The 23,177-nt window shown below is 35.5% G+C and overlaps 2 pseudogenes; one reads left to right on the top strand and one right to left on the bottom strand.

Moving 5' to 3' along the window:
• The window catches only part of LOC148522640 (uncharacterized), an 808,266-nt pseudogene that overhangs the window by 118,087 nt on the left and 667,002 nt on the right, over window positions 1-23,177 (top strand).
• LOC148522649 (uncharacterized) overlaps window positions 1-23,177 on the bottom strand; it is a 68,345-nt pseudogene that overhangs the window by 2,251 nt on the left and 42,917 nt on the right.

Genomic DNA, 23,177 nt, shown 5'->3' with positions numbered 1-23,177 from the left:
ATCAGAACTATATATAAAAGTAAAAACAAATATACCAACCTGATGCACTGAGCAATATGTAATTTATTTTATTGGAGCTGCCCCCTAGATATCCCTTTATATATACTAACCTGATGTACAGAGTGAAATGTAAGATACTATAATGATGCTGCTACAGAGATACCACTTTATATATACTAACCTGATGTACAGAGTAATATATAAGATAATATAATGGAACTGCCACCTAGATACTGCTTTATATATGTATCAAGGGAAAGGGGAAGGGGAAGAGAATTCTGCACCAGTAGGTGTCAATATATTGATAATACAATAACCCCAATTTAATAATTCTCAAATTATATTATTTGTCCAAGTGTTGGGGTTGCTGCCAAAGACAATGAAAAATGAAAATTAAATATGAGTATAAGTGTATCAGAACTATATATAACATTTAAAACAAATATACCAACCTGATGCACTGAGCAATATGTAATTTTCTTTGTTGGATCTGCCACCTAGATTCCCCTTTATATATACTAACCTGATGTACAGAGTATTATGTAAGTTACTATGATGATGCTGCTACATAGATACCACTTTATAAATACTAACCTGATACACTGAGCAATATGTAATTTATTTTATTGAAGCTGCCACCTAGATATCCCTTTATATATACTAACCTGTTGTACAGAGTAACATGTAAGATACTATGATGGTGCTGCTACTGAGATACCATTTTATATATACTAACCTAATGTACAGAGTAATATATAAGATAAAATAATGGAACTGCCACCTAGATACTGCTTTACATATATACTAACCTGATGCACAGAGTTATATGTAAATTACTATGATAGAGCTGCTAAATACATACCTCTTTAACTTTATTGACCTGTTGCACAGAGTAATATGTACGTTACTTTCATTGAGCTGCCACCTAGATACCCCTTTATATATACTAACTTGATGCATATAGTAATATGTAACATACTATGAAGGAGATGCCACCTAGATACCCCTTTATAAATACTTACTTGATGTGCAGAGTAATATGTAAGATACTATTAAGAATGTGCCACCTACATACCACTTTATATATAGCAACCTGATGCACAGAGTAATATGGAAGTTACTATTTAATTTTAATGATACTAATAAAAAATTGAAATGTTGGAATATTTTTGGATGCAATTATAATAGAAAAATTAGAAATTTTGGGCACATATAACTTCTATAGCTTTAGAGATTGTTTAAATAATACATAAATGATGCAATTATTATTATTATTATTTACTTATATGGCACCACAAGTGTCCTGCGGTTCCTTAAAAAGTACACAACAAAAAAGTGACATAAAGTATAATACAATACAATGCTGGACAAGGAAATGGATAATATGCATTGCTACATTTGTAACCATATCAACCAAAAAAGCAACAGAGCATAAGCAACCAAGTGTTAGGTGTCCTAGTGGGGCGTAAGAAGTAGATGAAACTAAAGTAAGGAGAAGCACAAGAGGGTAGAGGGCCCTGCTTGCAAGAGCTTATATTCTAAAGGGTAGGGACAGACAAACAGGCATGGTTTACACAGGGAGAAGGAAGCATGTAGCAGCAAGTTAGGCTGAGGGATGGAAGGCATTGATGAAGTAGTGTGTCTGGTGAGCCGTTTGAAAGATTGTAGAGAGGTGGAGAGTCTGATGGGGTACTTATAGTACTTATATTTAATATATATAAATGTCTGAGCATGTATCAAAATCTCCTTATGTTTAATATAATTACCTTATTCTGGAGATTCTTCCTTCTGTCTCTTTCTTACACATCCAGCTCTCCAACCAGGAACTAAACCAGCAACTCTTCCATCAGCTATTTATAGCCTGATACAGACTATTTATAGTCATTCCTCCCTGATCTCTCTCCATAATTTCCCAGGATGGCCAGAAGGAATTCTTACACTGAGACGTGACATATAAACACAGCAGCTTCCCGTCCCTATCTCATTGTCTTCTAAATGATGTAGAAATATCCCTAAGGTCAATTACTACAATGTGAAAAGCTAATTACACTTTGGCAGGGGTAACACCTTGTATTCTAATTAGATCATAGCAGCCTCTGGCATCCTGTTATATCACCACAGGGACCTTTTGTATTGACATGACCTATTGTCTAGGCAGAGTTTCAGCAGATAGACATTTTGTAAATATCTCAAGTAACTTTACAATGCCTTATTGAAGATAATAAAACACACACAAATAGTAAAAGTTAAATGTTTCAAATCTGAATAAATTTATAATTCTCATGATTTTAAATACATTGTAATTTAAAGGCTTAAAATATGAGTTTCTTAGACATATATAAATAATGTAGTTAATGATCATGTGTGAATTTATTTTGTAAAGGAGAATTTATATTGTAATATATTTTTCAAATTCCCCCCAACAAGTAGTTATCATTTAGACCTGAAGTAAAAGTTAGAGGTGGTAAATAATTATTTCTCCTGATCATAAAGATTTTATAATACAAAGACTTAATATGAGTTTATTAGAAAAATATAAATAGTGTACTTGATTTTTGAATTTATTTTAAAAATAATTTAAATAAATTCTTTTTAGGTTGCATTTGAAAAAAATACAAGAACTTGAGAAAAAGTTATAGAATGTAAATATTAACTCACAATGAGTTTATCATGATGTTTTGCTTGCTAATTCCTAAGGCCAATAACTAGTGCTATCAGAGGGTATTGGTCCAAAACCGTATTTCCTTGATGCAGAAGTTATAATATGTCAGGAACAGCTCAAATTAGCTCCTATAAAGGACAGTCCATCATTACTTTAAGAATTTAAGATCATACAATCTGGGAAATTGCAGCAAATTTGAAAAGATCCACCAAGTGCAGTTGTAAAGACCATATAGCACTAAGATGTAACAGGCTCCCATGAGGATGAAAGACAGAGGATACATTTATTATAGTCACTGCCCTCAGTATTCACCTATTAATAGCACCTCAGTCTAGACGCCAAATTAATGATTAACTGAGTTCAAGCAGCAGATACATCTCACCATCTACTATTCAGAAGAGACCTAAATTATGTCTTTTTTGTAGAACTGCTGCAAAGTAAACACAACTATAGGAGAGAAATAATAAAACTCTTGCTTGGGCCAAGTAATACAGGCTATGGTCATCAGTCCATTTCCAAATGGAATATGTCTGATTCTACCTGCTGTACCATGCCACTGCCAATGGTGTAAGGGATGTTAGCTATTATCTATTTAGTAACAAAGCAATGCATTAACCATTAACTTCTCCTGACCACTTATAATAAAGAACTAAGATTCTCTATGAGATTTTCAAACACTGTTTGGATTTGAAATATCAATTATTACACCTTCCCAAATATCTTTATATACTAGTAGTTGTTGCCAATGTGCTACTACTGCTAATATTGATGTGATAATCCTGTTCCATTGGAGAGCGGAGCAATGCCAAACCAGCTGTGGTGATATTTTTACTAGTTAATACCGATGTGCTAAGATCCACACTCCTTCCCACCAACCACTTGCCAGCTACCTCTGCATGGAGGGCAGCAGATGGTGTATTGGTAGCATTACTGCCTCACAGCACTGAGATCATGGGTTCAATTCCCACCACGGCCCTAACTGTGTGGAGTTTGTATATTCTCCCTGTGCTTGCGTGGGTTTCCTCCGGGTACTCCGGTTTCCTCCCACATTCCAAAAATATACTGGTAGGTTAATTGGCTCCCAACAAAAATTAACCCTAGTGTGTATGTGTGTGTGTGCGTGTGATAGGGAACATAGATTGTAAGCTCCACTGGGGCAGGGACTGATGTGAATGGCCAACTACTCTCTGTAAAAGCGCTGCGGAATATGTGTGCACTATATAAATAACTGGTAATAATAATAATAATGGAGTAGCAGAAGACCCATTAAGCCACTGTATTAAGATTCTTATTAACTACTACAGCTTTGCCGAGATCCACACGTTGTCCCACCAGTCATTTGCCGGCTATCTCCGTACGGACCAGGAGATGGAGAGTGGGACATCTGCTGAGCCACCATATGGAGAATGTCCTGCATCAGATATCACTTTTCCAATAGAGAGCAGGGGGTCCATTGAGCCACCATATGGACACTGTCTTTTGGCAATTATTGGTTATCTTTCCACTTGCTGATTGCTCCTTTGGTGCCAACAAACCCAAAGATACAAGGATAAATAGAAATATTGGCATTTACTGATATATTGAGGGGACTGTACATCATTGCAGCAAGAGACTGGTAAGTAAATAAATTTATCACATTACAGACGAGCTATATGAGATTTTTTTGTTTTTGTTTTTTTATGATTTTTTGTTGACTATTTTTTTATTATTATTATGTTTTCATCTGGTGGATATTGGAATAAAGATCTAATTGGGCAGGGTCCTGTCTAGTGACTGTAAAAGACTTCTACTTAAGCACACACAGCAAGTGTGTGGATTCAGCAATTACTTGCACAGAGAGACATTTCTTTTAACCTGGACACAGCTGTGAGGAATAAATTAGATACTCTCATCTTTAAACTTATTTTGGAGTTGTGGAGATTTTGATATAAATATTGCTATTTATTGTTGTCGCTTATTTAAGTGCTGCTACATTTCTCATTTTATTGATATGTTTTTTACCTTTTTGTGTGATGTCTTTCAAATATTGAACATCTATTATCAGAGTATTCACCCATTTTTTTATATCTTTTATTATATTTATCTGTGGTACATTTATTTTTTCATATTCACAGCACAATTTTCTAAATTAGTTCTTACTCCTCTGCTTTGGCCTACCCCACACTTTATTTAACTTCTAGCCTTGAACTTCTAACTTCTCTATATTATTCAGCTATTACTCGCTTCCTCACTAAAAAATATTTGTCACCACCTTTCTATTTTCCTATTAATATCACTTCAGACTAGAGGCCATATTAAAGATAAACTGAGTTCAAGCAGAAGACACATCTCACCATTTACAATTTAGAAGAGATCAAAATCATGTGTTTATTGTAATACTGCTGCAAAGTAAACATGGCTATAGGAAAGAAATACGAAGACTCTTGTTTGGGCCAATGAATACAGGCTGTTGTCATCAGTCCATTTCCAAATTGAATATTTCTGATTCCGCCTCCCAAATCATGCCAATGTCAGTTGTGTAAGGGATGTTAGCTATGATTCTCTATGAGATTGTCAAACACTGTTTAAATTTGAAATGTCCTTTTTTATTTTTTCCAAATATCTTTATAGACTTTTAGTTGTTGACAAAGTGTTACTACTGCTAATAGAGGTGTGATACTCCTGTTCCATAGACTGACAACTTAGACTGATCCATGATTGACAACAGCAATAAAGATACTTGAAAATACAGTGATACAGGATATGTGGGAACTGTCACCTTTCAATTTAGACTCTGTTTCTCAATTTCATATACAATCTAATTGATACTATAGACCCGAACCAAATAGTTAAAATCAAATTCATACTATACAATCTGACTAAATGGGGTTTATATGGGGCTGAAGTTAGATTACTAATATTAGAAAAGTCTTAACTGTGCTACAATCAATACACAATTCAAAGAGTGATGATCCCATTTATCCCAGGTACCTATTATCTTTGTATGCTGAAAAAGCATTTGATCTGGTAACCTGGGATCGTCTGTCTGAGTCACCCTGCCATATTGTTTGGCCTCCCCTCACTCTTTTTTTAAAAACAAAATGTATTGGTTTTTATAACATGAAGTATAGTGAGAATGGAAGGCTAATTACCAACAATAGAAAAAGATCACATTCATTAGCCACAGAAAAATGAATAGCAAACGGTAGATTTCTACCTCAAAATTTAAAATTTACCATGTGAAAGATAGATAACATTATGTAAACACTTGTTATAGTATGATATGATAGCATTTCCACAAATACTGAAAAATATATCCACTATACTTAAAATGATAAACTGCAGAAACAGAAAAGTGGAAAAGTAATAGAAAAAAAAAACATTTGGGGGTTAGAAAATGAGAAAAAGACAAAGGAACATAGACATCTGCACACTACAATTTTGAAGAAAACCCTTAAATAATTGAATATAAAAGGGGTGCTGCCAAAAGACAAATAAATATGTATATTCAAAAACACCAACAGAAGGGAGAAGAAAAGATTGTCTATTGTATGGTGCACAGTAAAGTTATTAAGAAATAAAAATCAATCTTTATTAGATATACATTAAAATGCCCCAACATGGGACATGACCAGCGAAATAGAGGTTAAAAGTAGAAAAAAAAATATGAAAAGTGAAAAAGAATTGAAATTGGTGAAATAAAAATTCAAAAGTACCCTTATAGTGTGACCATATTCTTATTTCTAGGTCAATTTGTAGATGAAACTCTGGATTAATATGCCACTCTCTTAAATTAGAGAGATGGTGTAAGTTAAATTAAATTACTTCTTGTGCCAAAAGACCACTCCCATACAATAATTATTATAGTTGCAGGATTATAGAATGTAACTACAGTTCAATCCCTTCATGCACATGCATGTATAGAATCTAAGTAGCCTTAATTAAATATGTGAATAATTTGTTTCACACTTGTCCTTATGTGCAGACAGTATAAGAGCCACAGTTTATATATAATAAAGTAGAGGGATTATTTCTCCCATACTTGTCAAATTGGGAAATGTATTACATTGGACTTATCTTGGTAAATTCATGTGACATTCACTCTCAATCTGGCTATCAGGTCTTATCAAATTAATACATATTACTCCGCATGTGTTCCTACTCCTCCTATATAATTAATTACTGTGGCTCTCTTCACTGTTGGTATGGAGAATTGATATCTGTTTATTCACAAAAAAACCCATAAAGACAAAACTGCATCTGGTAGATAAGGTCTTGATGATATTAAATCAACATCTTTCTGCTAGGTAATAACGTTGTGTTTACCATCCTATTAATAAGATATCACTCAATGCTAACATACACGGAAATCATTTTCATCAAGAGTATATCACTGTGGTTTCTATGTCTATGAGCACCATATAGATCTATTAATCATGTTAGTTAGGATAGCATGATAAATCCTATTTTAAGCATATCGGGTTGGTAAACTGATACTGTTGCAGCTGCACTACAAACATTCCCTCACATAGATACAATGTTGCAGAGTGTGGATTGCAATTGATAACAGAGTTTCTACATGTCCATATGACCTATTACAGAACAAAGAAACATGGTGTAAATTATAATTCCATCTCACATTGATATTATGACATTTAGGATTTATAACACATGTGGTACACACAACGGGCGTGCCAATGTGCATTTCGCTGTAAGTCAGCTTTATCAAGGTTAGAAAATAAAAGAGGGAACAAAAGGGAAGGGAGTTTGGAGAAAAATTAATAAATAATTAAATTGTCTCAAAGTAGAATTAATATCCAATAGATATCAATCATAAGAAGAGAAGTATAAAAGGCATGTGTACAGAAGTAGGAAGAGGGTTTGATCTCACTGCTTAAACAGAACATGAAATACAGCTAATGAGATACCAATCAATACTTTCGAAAAAGTTTAACAATGTGGCCTTGAGACGATATTTCTAAGGTGTTAATAAAGGGTTCCCATTTCTGATATTATTTTTTTACTCCTTTATTTAATATCAGGTATGGTTGAGGAGCAATCATAGTAACAGAGTAGTAGAATTCTGTGCTTAATCTTAGAAAGGGACGGAGAAGTTTTACTGGTCCAATGTAAAAGAAAATTTTTTTTAGCCACAGTTATAAAAACAGTCAAAAGACAGAATTTAGTTGCTTTATCCAGGCCTAAATTCCATAATTTAAAGTTATAACAAAACATGCTAATGGGTTGGGTGTTAGCTGAAGGTAGAACATATTATTTAGAAATTAAACTACTTTACACCAAAATTGTTTTCACTTTTCTACATCCCCATATACAATGAAGTAATGTGGCATTGGTTATTTGACTTTTTGGGCAATTAGCAGATTCTGCCTTCATCGTGCTGGGGAAATGTAAGCTTACCCAAACTTTTAACCTCTCTATATTCTTCCCCCATTTCTCGAGTCCTCACTAATAAATATTTGTAACCACCTTTTCTATATTCAAAGAGGGACGTGACAGGGGTGCCCCCTTTCCCCATTCTTATTTGTAACTGTCCTCGAACCACTGGCGATAGCACTTCAACAAAAACCCGCCTTTACTAAAATTGCCAATATTGACCAAGAAAGCAAGTTGTTTTTATTTGCAGATGATATGATGTTCTTTCTATCGGATCCTTTACACTCCATTCCTGCAATTTTAGACACATTTTCTTTATTTAGTTTCAGGATATCATAGACAAATCTGAATTGCTTCCTATTAATGTGACTCCTTCTCTATACTGTCATACTTATATAGCTTCTGTATTTACTGTCACACCTCATAAGCACAAATATTGATGTATTTATATACCAGCCCGATTGTTGTCCCTCTATAGTGTTCATTTTTCAAAACTACTGAATAAACTACAATCTCAAATTTTATTAGGAAGGACCTTAAGATTCTCTACTAGGCCGAATTACAGTGATCAAATGTATAATATTCCCAAAGCTAGCATATCTTTTACAAACACTACCTTTTAAATTGACGAAAGTTAATATTCTTCATTACACACAAATATTATTCAAATTTATCTGGCATTATCAGAAACCCAGGATGAATCATTCCTGAGCATATATGCCAAAAACCAAAGGAGTACGAAGCATACCTCATGTTGCGGCATTTGCAAAATCTGCCTTGTTTCACAATGTGGCTGATTGGTTGCTACATACTGACCATCACTCTAACCCTGCTATAGAGGAGGCCTTGTTTTACTTATATGCTCTGGCAGCCTTGCTGCAAAACCTAAAAATGACATTTCCCTTGATTTTCTGTTGTCAATTTTTTTTATCCCTATAAAACATGGTTTAGCGTCATTGCACACTTAATGATAAATCCTCTTTCATCCCCTTATATTCCTTTGTGGGTTAACCTGATGTTCATTCCCTCTCTAATAATAGCCTCTACAGACTCTGGGGCTAAAGGACATCATGTCCATCAATGATGTGAATGAACCCGAGTGGCACTATTCTTTCATTTATATAGCTACAAGAAAAATATGAACCCTCTGTGAGCCTAAGACAGTCCAGATGTTTTATCTCAAATACTCTCTTTATGTTATATGACTTAATTTAGAATACATCATCTCTACTCCCATTTAATTGATTTGAACTCACAAGCTTGGTCCACTATTTCCTAGACATGGCACATAGAAATACCTGAGTTACCTGACTTTGAGTTAATCCTTGCAAATTTAGTTTGTTCTACCTAACCTTAAGTCACCACAGCTACAAGAGATTCACCTTAGAGTATTGAATCAGACTTATTTATCTGCTGCCCATAGAATACACTTTGTGGTATCGGCCACTGGGACTTGTATCAAACATAACCACTCAAATGCCTCTCCATTCCAACACATCTGGTATTGTGGAAAAGTTGTTAGATTTTGCAACAAATTCTTATATTACTTAAAATATTCATTGAAACTTAAATGATCTAATAACGCTGCTACTTTCCTTTTCACTGACTTCTCCACCTGGGAATCAGAATCATCTGTAGATCCTTGGAAACCCTACTTGATGGTTATGGTGAAAGTAGACAAGCAGCTAATTCTCAAAATTTGGATTCTACAATCCTCTCCCACATTGAGTGAATGGAAAGTTTTTATGCTAGAGGTACTTTACTGGGAAAGACACATGGCTATTTTTAATATTGAAAAGGGTGTCCTAGCTTTCTCCTAAAAATGAGTAGTTTATATAGAGTGTCTTCATGCCCAAACTCAGGCTAACATCTGGAGTGTTTTTGAACACACAGGGGGTAAATTTATTAAAGTGAAAGTTATTAGTAGTGAGTTTTAGAAGAGATGTTGCCCATAGCAATCAATTAGATTCTACTTAACATTAAACTAGTACCTTTTTGAAGATATCAGCTAGAATCTGATTGGTTGCTGTGGGCAACTTCTATTTTAAAACTCACTTCTAAAAACTCTCACTTTGGAAGATTTACCCCACAGAATGATTTCTGTTATGGCAGGTCACCTAAGATAATTTATTGTCTCATTTCCTTTTGTTTTATCTGACTTGCCCTAATTATTTTATTTTACAGTCATGTCCTAAAAAAGTGAGAGAGTGCATAAATATGGTCTATTGCACAGATTCTCAAACTCGGTCCTCAAGACCCCAAACAGTGCATGTTTTCCATGTCTCAACACTGAATGAAGTGAAATAATTATCTCCACCTGTGGAACTTTTAAGATGTGTCAGTGAGTAATGATTACACCTGTGCACCTGCTGGGTGACCTGCAAAATGTGAACCGTGTGGTGTCCTGAGTACCGAGTTTGAGAAACACTGGTCTATTGCATAGTTATAGCTAGATATACCTCCTCTTGTAGATTTAGTCTGACTTGTACTTCATTTCTTAGATGGCCATTGGTATTCTAATACTTTATAAAACTTTCTTAAAATATTTTATTACATTGTAATATACTATAATTTCACTTAAATTCATATACATATTGCATATAATTGTTACTGTTTTGATATTGCAAATTCCTACCAGTGGCAAACACAGGATTTTGAAAGGGGGGTTTCCAAATAATTGGTTACAGACCCAATGACAAAAGCGTCTAACCAGAATAAGCCTGCAACATACACTTAATTGTGTACTTCAAGAGTTTTAATAGGAGGATACTATTTATTAGATTATGCCAGCTGTCTGCTATTCCCAGTGGGTGGGGGATGGGAGGATAATATTTATTAGATTATGCAGAGCTGTCTGCTGTATGTTATTCCAGGGGTGTGGGGGGATGGGAGAGCTGTCTGTACCACTGGAAAAGCTGGAAAGGAAGCTGGATCCCCCGCACCATCTCCTGCTCCTTTGAGGTCTTCACCATCGCGCAGCAGTGGATGCAGACTTATTCTTCTCCCTTTTGCTATCACCCCCGCAGCTGCTGCTCTTCCTCCCTCTCCCCTGGCTTTTGTCTTCTTGGCAAACACTCTCCCGGATAGAGGGGCCCGGGTAACAGTACTATTTTGCATTTGAAGCCAGCCACCGCGGCAGCGGCTCCTGATTGGCTTGCGGCACATCCTACAATATGCCGCTGGCGCTTATCAACTGTGCTGCCTTCCAAGGCGACCCTTTCTGTCTGGGCCCAGGACTTTAGGCCCGGCAGTCCCCCCTGATGGCGGCCCTGGCTGGCAGTTACATTGTGTCCAGGGTGGCATGAGGCGCTGATTCATCCGGATCACGGTGCCCGGCCTGGGGACTAACTGGGAGGAGCTTGCCCGCTGCAGCTCCCCCTACAGCCAGCCCAGGCAGTGTCAATCTTTGAAAAAAAAAATATTTTATTCAGCAGCAGCGCTGCTCACCAGGTCGGACAGGGGGGGTTTCTAGGTACTTCTTCAGGAGGTCCAGCTCAATTTGCACTAAGGACGAAAAGTGTTGAGGACTGTGGGTGTATCCCTAAACTCTGAGACCAGCTACTATCAGATAAGCTTGTTTGAATTTTTACTAATGTAATTCTCCATTTTTATGTGTGTTGTGTGTATTTTGGATTAAAACCTCTTTTAAATGTACTACACTATGAGAAGTGTTTTCTCTCTCCTTAAATCCTATATTTGGAGTACTTAACCAGCTGCCTTTGGGTGTATAAAAGGACTAACTTGTTCTCACCTTTTTGTTTTCCATAATCTTCTGGGATCATAAAACAACTGATTCTTCTGGAGAACATACAGCTGCCACCACAAAAACGGGATTATAGTGGAATATAAATATTGATGTAAAGTAACTGCATTTACACAGAAACATATGGGATTGAGTGCTGTTTCTGTACCTCACTGTAATATATATATAAGTGTGTGTACTGCATGTATGCATATCCAACAAACAATTAGGTGTCACTCCAAGTCTGGCATCTTTGGTGAAAAATCAGGTGTTGTTTAAATCAACATTTTGGGGTCCAGTACCCCTTCCTCAGGAAACGTTGATTAAAACAGCACCTGATTTTTCACCAAAGATTCCAGACTTGGAGTGCTGCCTTTTTGTTTGTTGGTCATGTCAGGGGTGAGTGATCAGCAGGAGGGCACCCAAACAAGATAAAAAGAGGTGCCAGCTGCCAACACTGAAGAGTGATGTTATACAGATCTGTCCACAGACATCTATCCTCCATCCACTACAAGTCATGCCACACATAACACTCCCTGTGCCTCGGTAGTGCGAGTGTCTCTATTGAGACTTTTTACCTTCAAATGCATATTATTTAACAAGCAATGAGGCTAGTTGTATGAGGACCCATCTGTACACACATATATACATATTTGGAAGCAGGCTCTTGGAATTAGGGTTTACCCCAGCAGTAGATATTCAGACTGATATGTAAAGTATGATATGCTGAAAGATTCTAATATGCTGCTGGAAAAAGTGCTGCTTGAAAGAAATTGTTATGGAGATTAAAAATTGGTGACTTTTGGAAATAGTGTGCTGGTATGACCAATGCCTCAGCCCAGGGCCATAAGGAGGGTGGAGCGGCTGGTGCCTACGCATAGGGTGGAATCCTCCAAGGTCACCGATCGCAAACTGCCAGGCCCTGGAGGTCTGCGGAGAGACCTCCTGCAGTAATGCGCGCTGCTTGCAAAGAAACACAGATGAAGATCCCCATCCTCCACCCACCTAATGGCAGAAAAAGGTAAGCGCTCCGGGGGACAAGGGGGTGGGGGGAGCGATAAGGGCAGCAGTGCAGCACAGGGTACACTGCTATCCTGATATGGCACTGCCTGAGCCCATGGTGGAATCTGTTGCTTGGATGATCGTTTATATACAGTATATATATAATATATATATATATATATATAAATATATATATATTTATGTCAGTGTCAGTGAATGATTTTGAATATGTTGCTACCTCTGGAATTCTCCCCCTCTACTACACATAAAATGGACTCTGAAGAACTTCTTAATTTATTCCAGCCATTTCTCATCCAAACCCTCTGTTATATGCTCCCTTTCTGGCTGCCCCCTTTAAAATGTACTTAAAGCTCTCATGAGCAAGGCCCTCTCCCTTCTTGTATTTTTCTTTGTCTTACTTAGTCTATTCATTACTCCATACTCACTACAACAGCACCTACACCTCAGTGTCTGCCACCCTGATGCTCAATTCAGTGTCATCACCATTGGTGCAGCAATGTTTAGACTGCATACCAAGGACTGTAATTGCCATGCATTGTCTTTTACTGTATATAGCTGTTTTATTGTTTTACTCATTTGTTTATGTCATTTGTTAGGAGCTACTCAACCCCTGTATCACCATACATTATAAAGGATAATAATACAGTAAAGCACCATACTGTAATATGAATAATGTATTTTTTTTCCAATACAGGCCAAGTTGTAATCCATGGGAGACCACAACTGGACCAATAGCTGGGCCAGGGCCCACATTTTACAAGGGGCATCACTCATGGTAAAGTACTGTATTTACAGTAGTGACAGTCCATATTGGATGTTAAGATTTTATAATAAACTGTACAATATTGTACTGTATATTGATGTTGTAATACTGTACCTTTCTTTTCTCCCCACAGAGCAACTTCAGTAGGTGATTGCCCTGTACAAGCTCAAGGACAACATGTCAGTTGACTCATTTTGTAACTACAGTATCTGTTGAGATTGTTTAATTTAATTTTTCATTTTTTTTTAGTAAAATTTAAAATTGCTCTAAGGTACACCCGGTTATATGTTTTTTATGGGATCCAGGTGATAGATATACAGTATTTAAATAGACATTCAATAGACAGACATCACATGTTAGACAGACTGAAGGTCAACAGAATCAACAGAATTTTGTAATGGAATTTACTTTGGTTATAATAATCTACAAATTACAGAAATGTTTTCACTGTGACATCATACTGTAATGTATTCTCTCCTGTGTGACTCCTCTGATGTCTAACAAGATTTTGTTTCTGAGTAAAACACTTGCTACATTCAGAGCATTTTTATGGCTTCTCTTCTGTGTGACTCCTCTGATATCTAATAAGTTTAATCTTGGTGGTAAAACATTTGCTACATTCAGAGCATTTATATGGTTTCTCTCCTGTGTGAATCATCTGATGTTTAACAAGTTCCTGCTTGGTGGTAAAACATTTGCAGCATTCAGAACATTTAAATGGTTTCTCTCCTGTATGAATCCTCTGGTGTAGAACAAGATTATACTTTGCGATAAAACACTTGCAGCAATCAGAGCATTTAAATGGCTTTTCTCCTGTATGAATCATCTGATGTCTAACAAGTTCCTGCTTGGTGGTAAAACATTTGCAGCATTCAGAACATTTAAATGGTTTCTCTCCTGTATGAATCCTCTGGTGTAGAACAATATTATACTTTGCGATAAAACACTTGCAGCAATCAGAGCATTTAAATGGCTTTTCTCCTGTATGAATCATCTCATGTTTAATAAGATGTTGTTTCTTGGTAAAACACTTGCTACATTCAGAGCATTTAAATGGCTTTTCTCCTGTATGAATCATCTGATGTCTAACAAGTTCAAGCTTGGTGGTAAAACACTTGCTACATTCAGAGCATTTAAATGGCTTTTCTCCTGTATGAATCATCTGATGAATAACAAGCTGTTGCTTGCTGCAAACATATTTGCTGCATTCAAAGCATTTAAATGGCTTTTCTCCTGTGTGGCTCCTCTGATGTATAACACAACTATGCTTTCTGGTAAAACACTTGAAACATTCAGGACATTTAAATGGCTTTTCTCCTGTGTGAATCCTCTGATGTCTAACAAGAGTTTTTTTCTCAGTAAAACACTTGCTGCATTCAGAGCATTTAAATGGCTTCTCTCCTGTGTGAATCCTCTTATGTATAACACAATTCTGCTTTTTGGAAAAACATTTGCTGCATTCAGAGCATTTAAATGGCTTCTCTCCTGTGTGAATCCTCTGATGTGTAAGAAGAGATGACTTTTGAAAAAAACATTTGCTGCATTCAGAACATGTAAATGGCTTCTCTCCTATGTGAATCCTCTGATGTCTTACAAGCTGTGATTTACATGTATAGCATTTGTCACACTCAGAGCACAGATGCACTTTCTCTCCTATGAGACTCATTATATATGAGATGAAATATTAGTTAGATGTAAATGTTGTTTTCTGTTCAGAAAATTAAAGTAGCTTTTGCGAATCCACCAGTAGAAAAAAAAGTTCTCTTTTTTGCTTGATCAGAGAAAAATGTCACTTTCCACAATGTCTTCTAATATTCTTAGTGCAGATCCTGCTCCTTAATTGCCCTATAAAGAAAAAAATATTTTTTTTAAAAGCATAAAGATTAGTGTGTTACATCTACTTTTAGAGTAATATTGTTATATTATATAAGGAACATGATTTATATTTAAATAAACTTACAAATATGACCCAGTCATTTATAATTGTTTTAAAATTGTAATATGTTGTCAATTGCTATATACTAATTTACATCTACCCTCCAGCAGCAAATAGATTCTAGATATAAAATACTTGGTCTATTCATTTTTCCTAATTTTCTTCATACTGTGACCTCAGACTGTGCAGATCATACATTACTCATCCCTAGCACTGACCATAGATGGGTAACACATGATACGGATCCTGTCACACCTACTGTCAGCTGATGCACCAGGATGCTGCCTTTATCTCTGCACACACCATGGGAATGGGGATAATGTGATCATCTTACAGTTACTTTGCTCAGTGTGATGTGTGCAGAGAAATCAGTGATCATTGTTGTATGAGACACCAGGATTTTAATAAGTAAATAAAAAAAGTTTGTGTGAGAGACATGGGTAGGTTTAGTGTAAGGGCCTAGGCTACACCCCTAAAGCTAGAGAAAACTATGATAAACAAATTAGACATGATAATTTGTAAAATAAAACAAATATGCATGTTTACAGCAGCATATGTGCATTTGTATGAGTGACTGAGGGGCAGATTCAATTTGACATGAGGTTTACCCCTAAAACTTAGACGTTGCCTCAGGTGAGCAAAGATCAATCTGTTTTAGATGCACCCTATTGAGATTAATGCACAGGGAAACATAAGAGTCAAACACTTTATACTGAGTCTGTGAGTTACCACATGCTGCCTACGGGTCTCTCACACTGGGAAAATGACAGCTAATCATGGTAAAAACTACCTTTAATTCAACTGCTATGGAGCCTTGAGCTGAGAGGTGCCCATATTCCTTGTCAAAGTTACATGTTTAATTTACTTTTTTCACCATTGGGTGGTACATACGGATTCTTACAAACTTTTGCTATTGAGCCTTCAAATACCTAGTTATGCCCCTGAAGCTAATTGAATAGCTCTAGTCATTACACCCAGAGCTTTATAAACATGGAAAACATTGTGGAAAATTAAATATGAGTATAAGTGTATCAGAACTATATATAAAAGTAAAAACAAATATACCAACCTGATGCACTGAGCAATATGTAATTTATTTTATTGGAGCTGCCCCCTAGATATCCCTTTATATATACTAACCTGATGTACAGAGTGAAATGTAAGATACTATAATGATGCTGCTACAGAGATACCACTTTATATATACTAACCTGATGTACAGAGTAATATATAAGATAATATAATGGAACTGCCACCTAGATACTGCTTTATATATGTATCAAGGGAAAGGGGAAGGGGAAGAGAATTCTGCACCAGTAGGTGTCAATATATTGATAATACAATAACCCCAATTTAATAATTCTCAAATTATATTATTTGTCCAAGTGTTGGGGTTGCTGCCAAAGACAATGAAAAATGAAAATTAAATATGAGTATAAGTGTATCAGAACTATATATAACATTTAAAACAAATATACCAACCTGATGCACTGAGCAATATGTAATTTTCTTTGTTGGATCTGCCACCTAGATTCCCCTTTATATATACTAACCTGATGTACAGAGTATTATGTAAGTTACTATGATGATGCTGCTACATAGATACCACTTTATAAATACTAACCTGATGCACTGAGCAATATGTAATTTATTTTATTGAAGCTGCCACCTAGATACCCCTTTATATATACTAACCTGTTGTACAGAGTGACATGTAAGATACTATGATGGTGCTGCTACTGAGATACCATTTTATATATACTAACCTAATGTACAGAGTAATATATAAGATAATATAATGGAACTGCCACCTAGATACTGCTTTACATATATACTAACCTGATGCACAGAGTTATATGTAAATTACTATGATAGAGCTGCTAAATACATACCTCTTTAACTTTATTGACCTGTTGCACAGAGTAATATGTACGTTACTTTCATTGAGCTGCCACCTAGATACCCCTTTATATATACTAACTTGATGCATATAGTAATATGTAACATACTATGAAGGAGATGCCACCTAGATACCCCTTTATAAATACTTACTTGATGTGCAGAGTAATATGTAAGATACTATTAAGAATGTGCCACCTACATACCACTTTATATATAGCAACCTGATGCACAGAGTAATATGGAAGTTACTATTTAATTTTAATGATACTAATAAAAAATTGAAATGTTGGAATATTTTTGGATGCAATTATAATAGAAAAATTAGAAATTTTGGGCACATATAACTTCTATAGCTTTAGAGATTGTTTAAATAATACATAAATGATGCAATTATTATTATTATTATTTACTTATATGGCACCACAAGTGTCCTGCGGTTCCTTAAAAAGTACACAACAAAAAAGTGACATAAAGTATAATACAATACAATGCTGGACAAGGAAATGGATAATATGCATTGCTACATTTGTAACCATATCAACCAAAAAAGCAACAGAGCATAAGCAACCAAGTGTTAGGTGTCCTAGTGGGGCGTAAGAAGTAGATGAAACTAAAGTAAGGAGAAGCACAAGAGGGTAGAGGGCCCTGCTTGCAAGAGCTTATATTCTAAAGGGTAGGGACAGACAAACAGGCATGGTTTACACAGGGAGAAGGAAGCATGTAGCAGCAAGTTAGGCTGAGGGATGGAAGGCATTGATGAAGTAGTGTGTCTGGTGAGCCGTTTGAAAGATTGTAGAGAGGTGGAGAGTCTGATGGGGTACTTATAGTACTTATATTTAATATATATAAATGTCTGAGCATGTATCAAAATCTCCTTATGTTTAATATAATTACCTTATTCTGGAGATTCTTCCTTCTGTCTCTTTCTTACACATCCAGCTCTCCAACCAGGAACTAAACCAGCAACTCTTCCATCAGCTATTTATAGCCTGATACAGACTATTTATAGTCATTCCTCCCTGATCTCTCTCCATAATTTCCCAGGATGGCCAGAAGGAATTCTTACACTGAGACGTGACATATAAACACAGCAGCTTCCCGTCCCTATCTCATTGTCTTGTAAATGATGTAGAAATATCCCTAAGGTCAATTACTACAATGTGAAAAGCTAATTACACTTTGGCAGGGGTAACACCTTGTATTCTAATTAGATCATAGCAGCCTCTGGCATCCTGTTATGTCACCACAGGGACCTTTTGTATAGACATGACCTATTGTCTAGGCAGAGTTTCAGCAGATAGACATTTTGTACATATCTCAAGTAACTTTACAATGTCTTATTGAACATAATAAAACACACACAAATAGTAAAAGTTAAATGTTTCAAATCTGAATAAATTTATAATTCTCATGATTTTAAATACATTGTAATTTAAAGGCTTAAAATATGAGTTTCTTAGACATATATAAATAATGTAGTTAATGATCATGTGTGAATTTATTTTGTAAAGGAGAATTTATATTGTAATATATTTTTCAAATTCCCCCAACAAGTAGTTATCATTTAGAACTGGAGTAAAAGTTAGAGGTGGTAAATAATTATTTCTCCTGATCATAAAGATTTTGTAATACAAAGGCTTAATATGAGTTTATTAGACAAATATAAATAGTGTAGTTGATGTATGAATTTATTTTAAAAATAATTTAAATGTATTTTTTTTCAAATGCAACCTAAAAAGAACTTAAGAACTTGAGAAAAAGTTATAGAATGTAAATATTAACTCACAGTGAGTTTATCATAATGTTTTGCTTGCTAATACCTAAGGCCAATCACTAGTGCTATCAGAGGGTATTGGTACAAAACCATATTTCCTTGAGGCAGAAGTTATAATATGTCAGGAACAGCTCAAATTAGCCCCTATAAAGGACAGTCCATCATTACTTTAAGAATTTAAGATCATACAATCTGGGAAATTGCAGCAAATTTTAAAAGTTCCACCAAGTGCAGTTGTAAAGACCATATAGCACTAAGATGTAACAGGCTCCAAATGAGGATGAAAGACAGAGGATACATTTATTATAGTCACTGCCCTCAGTATTCACCTATTAATAGCACCTCAGACTAGAGGCCAAATTAATGATTAACTGAGTTCAAGCAGCAGATACATCTCACCATCTACTATTAAGAAGCGACCTAAATTATGTCTTTTTTGTAGAACTGCTGCAAAGTAATCACAACTATAGGAGAGAAATAATAAAACTCTTGCTTGGGCCAAGGAATACAGGTTATGGTCATCAGTCAATTTCCAAATGGAATATGTATGATTCTACCTGCTGTACCATGCAACATGAAGTATAGTGAGAATGGAAGGCTAATTACCAACAATAGAAAAAAAAAACACTTACATTAGTCTACAGAGAAATGAACGGCAAAATGGTAGATATCTACCTCAAAATTTAAAATGTACCCTGTGAAAGAAAGATAACAATATGTAAACTCTAGATATGGTATGATATGATAGTATTTCACAAAATCCACTATACTTAAAAAGACAAACTGCAGAAGCCGAAAAGGGGAAAAGTAATAGAAAAAAAAATTTAGGGGTGGAAAATCCAAGAGAGAAGAAAAGGGAAGGAGATTGGAGAAAAATGAATAAATAATTAACTTGTCTCAAACTAGAATTAGAAAATAATACATACCAATCGTAAGTAGAGAAGTATAAAAGGCATGTGTACAGGAGTAGGAAGATGGTTTTGATATCATTACTTAAACAGAAGATTGTAAGTAGAGAAGTATAAAAGGCATGTGTACAGGAGTAGGAAGAGGGTTTTGATATCATTACTTAAACAGAAGATTGTAAGTAGAGAAGTATAAAAGGAATGTGTACAGGTGTAGGAAGAGGGTTTGATCTCACTGCTTAAACAGAAGATTGTAAGTAGAGAAGTATAAAATGAATGTGTACAGGAGTAGGAAGAGGGTTTCATCTCACTGCTTAAACAGAAGATTGTAAGTAGAGAAGTATAAAAGGCATGTGTACAGGAGTAGGAAGAGGGTTTGATCTCACTGCTTAAACAGAAGATGAAATATGTCTAATGAGATACCAATCAATACTTTCAAAAAGTTTAATAATGTGGCCTTAAAACGATATTTCTAAGGAGTTGTAGCTTTCTGTGCTAAACCTCAGAAAGGGATAGAGAAGTTTTACTGATCCAATGTAAAAGAATAACTTTCTTAGCAACAGTTATAAAAGCAGTCAACAGACAGATTTTAGTTGTTTTATCCGGGCATAAATTCCATAATTTAAAGTTACCACAAATACAATCTAACAGGTTGAGTGTTAGCTGAAGGAATAACATATTATTTAGAAATTGAACTACTTCACTGCAACATTTATTTCACTTTTCTACATCCCTATATACAATTAAATAATGTGGCATTGGTCATTTGGCATTTTGGGCAAATACCAGATTCTGAGTCTATCATGTGCCTTCATTGTGCTGGGGAAATGTAAGCCAGGGGTAACCCCTTTCCCCATTCTTGTTTTCAACTACCCTTGAGCCACTGGCAATAACACTATGACAAATTCCCGCCTTTAAAGATATTGCAATTAGGGACCAATAATGCTAATTGTCTGTATTTGCATATGATATGATGCTCTTTAGTTCGGATCCTTTACACTCCATTAATGCAATTGTAGACACAATTTCCTTATTTAGTTATTTTGCTGGATATTGCATTAAATTGCTTCCTATTAATGTTATCCCTTTCCTATCCTCTCATCCTCATATTGCTTCTCTAATTACTGTCACATCTCATAAGCACAAATATTTAGGAATTTATATACCAGCCCGATTGTCATCCTTATATAGTGTTAATTTTTCCCCCGTTACTGAATAAACTACAATCTCAACTTTTATTTGGAAGGACCTTAAGCTTTATCTTCTAGGCAAATGACAGTGATCAAATGTATAATATTCCCAAAGTTAGCATATATTTTACAAACACTACTTATTACATTGACGTAAGCTGATATTCTTCATTACACACAATTTTTTTCAAATGTATCTGGCATCATCATAAACCTAGAATAAATCATTCCTGAGCTTACTTGCCAAATACCAAAGGAGAACTTAGCGCCCCTTATGTTGCTGTATTTGCTAAATCTGCCTTGTTTTGCTATGTGGCTAGTTGGTTGCTACATACTGACCATTACACTAACCCTGCTCTAGAAGAGGCCTTGTTTTACCCATATGCTCCAGCAGCCTTGCTGCATACCCCAAAACTGCTCTCATTTCTCTATGTTTTTGCAGTCACGTCATTATGTCCAATCACTATATAACCCTCTGTGGGCCTTAGACACTCCAAACGTTTTATCTCAAATACTCTATTTATGAAGTATGACTAAATTTAGAATACATCAACTCTACTCTCATTTAATTGATTTGAACTCACTAGCTTGGTCCACCATTTCCCAGACATGGCACACAGAAATACCTGAGTTTCCTGACTTTGGGCCATATTCAATATGGGAGCAAAAAGTCCATGCTGGACTTTTCGCTCCACTTCGCAGGTTTTCCGGGGATAAAATATCGGGCGTGTGCCCGCTTTATCCCTGTATTCAATTAGAAATCATCAAAAATGGAAGCCGGCGGAAAGGTATCGCCAAAAAATGGGAATTTTCAGAAAATATTCCAGGGACCCCCTAAAGATGTCTAAACATGGGGAATCACTATGGGTACCCTCAATTGTACCTGCTGAAGGAAGTCAGGGTTTCTTATAGCTGTGGCAGGTGCATTTTTGCAGCTATGAAGAAGTGGTGAAGAATTGCACTTAGGAATAGTTATTTATTTATTTTTTTAAATCTATCAAATTTGAGGTACATGAAAATGGGGGTAAGCATATTTTAAAGTCCCTAACATGATTTAAAAAAAATCCATAAAAATGCACTTGCTGCTACTCCGGCAATGAAGAAAACACTTGCCGCTATTGGGGCTATTTTAGTTGTGTTTTCCCTATTTTTTTATTTTACCCCAAAATTAAAGGTAATACTTTGGAGTATCCCTATATTTTTTTTTTACTTTTTTTAACACAGATCATTTTTAGGGGTCATTCTCAGGGGTGCAGGCTATTTATTTTAAGCCTGCACCCCTAAACGCCAACTCTGCACTTTTTTTTGCCAGCGAAATGCTGGTGAAAACTTATCCCCATTTTTTTACATTGACTTTTAACACCGGCGAAAAGTCAATGTAATTGAATATGGGGATAATTCAAATAGGCGAAAATGATGTCATCGGCGATAAATTAGCGAATGTGGAGGACTGTCAGGAACTGAGAAAATCTTGGTGAGGAGAGGGAGTGTAATTGATTTCTTGTGATTGAAAAAATTCCTGTAAACGCAGTTTGCAAGCAAATTTATGCAAATTAATTTGCTATGTAAGTTCATTAAAGGAATTGGTGGGTATGAAAGACTATCCTTTTTCCAGCACTCTCACTTCAATCTAATTCGCTATTGGTCCTATTAATTTTTTGTTCATATAGAACAGCTGATTCAGCAGAGATAAATAGAGTTTTCATAACAATGAATGTTGGGGTATTATTATTTTGTTACTAACAGTCTATGGGAGGATTATCACATATTTATATCAATTCTCATATATCTTCCCCTGCACAGAATATTACTTATTCCTAATGCAAGACATATCCTGGAATTGCAGGTTTCTGTTCAAATTTCATGTGTGCTTTACAACAAATGTGAATGGTAATCAGATTTAGAGA

The sequence above is a fragment of the Taudactylus pleione genome, unplaced genomic scaffold (genome assembly GCF_031769625.1).
Source record: "Taudactylus pleione unplaced genomic scaffold, aTauple2 ptg000145l, whole genome shotgun sequence".
NCBI classification, from domain to species: Eukaryota; Metazoa; Chordata; class Amphibia; order Anura; family Myobatrachidae; genus Taudactylus; species Taudactylus pleione.
Note: the sequence above shows the minus strand (reverse complement) of the source record. Positions and strands in the feature narration are given on the sequence as shown.